The 676-nt window shown below is 33.9% G+C and overlaps 1 protein-coding gene across 1 annotated transcript in view; it reads left to right on the top strand.

Annotated features, from left to right (window-relative positions):
• LOC119593710 overlaps positions 1 to 676 on the top strand; it is a gene marked incomplete at its 3' end in the record, with an annotated part of 104,651 nt that continues 103,975 nt past the window's right edge. The window contains 1 exon segment of the mRNA XM_037942680.1: positions 1 to 177.

Here is a 676-nt window from a genome sequence, read left to right on the forward strand (position 1 = left end):
GAGAATGCGCGGGAAAAGCCAATGAATACTTTGAGGACCCTGCGACTGCTGCACACTCTAAGGATATAAAACTTGATAGATAAAAAACTCCACACAACATACGTATTCAACTGGAAGGCAGGAAACTACCATAATTGTGGGATCGATATAGTGTCATCATTGCCCGCGCCCTCTCAGGTAAGGACACCCTTTGACCCAGCACACGCGAACAGGTGTACAACGATCGTACATTTCTTTAAAAAAAACTCAGTAGATAGGAAATTATTGTTATCTGTTTAACAAATACATACCTCGATATGGCGAGAAAAGAAAGAGGATGGGAAGAGAAAGAAGTTTAATCAAATGTTCATGATATGTATCCAATGCTACGTTATACGAAATTATGCAAATAAAGATATCCTTCAGTAATATATTGCCTCCCTGGAATTATTATACAGAGTTTAAAAGATTAACTAAACATGTGATATAGTTAAGATAACGGGATGTTGATATGACTTATTTTTACTCTCCTAAAAGCTTATAAAATTCCAGTTAATTTGCTCTAAATACACATCATCATATAACCGCATCTCAATGAAAATTTAAAAACAAAGAAACATGATAAAACACGGTATAGAAACACAACTAATTAACTCTTTTTTAAATATAAGTCTAAATCGTCATAACTTTTATTTGA

The sequence above is a fragment of the Penaeus monodon genome, chromosome 32 (genome assembly GCF_015228065.2).
Source record: "Penaeus monodon isolate SGIC_2016 chromosome 32, NSTDA_Pmon_1, whole genome shotgun sequence".
NCBI lineage: Eukaryota > Metazoa > Arthropoda > Malacostraca > Decapoda > Penaeidae > Penaeus > Penaeus monodon.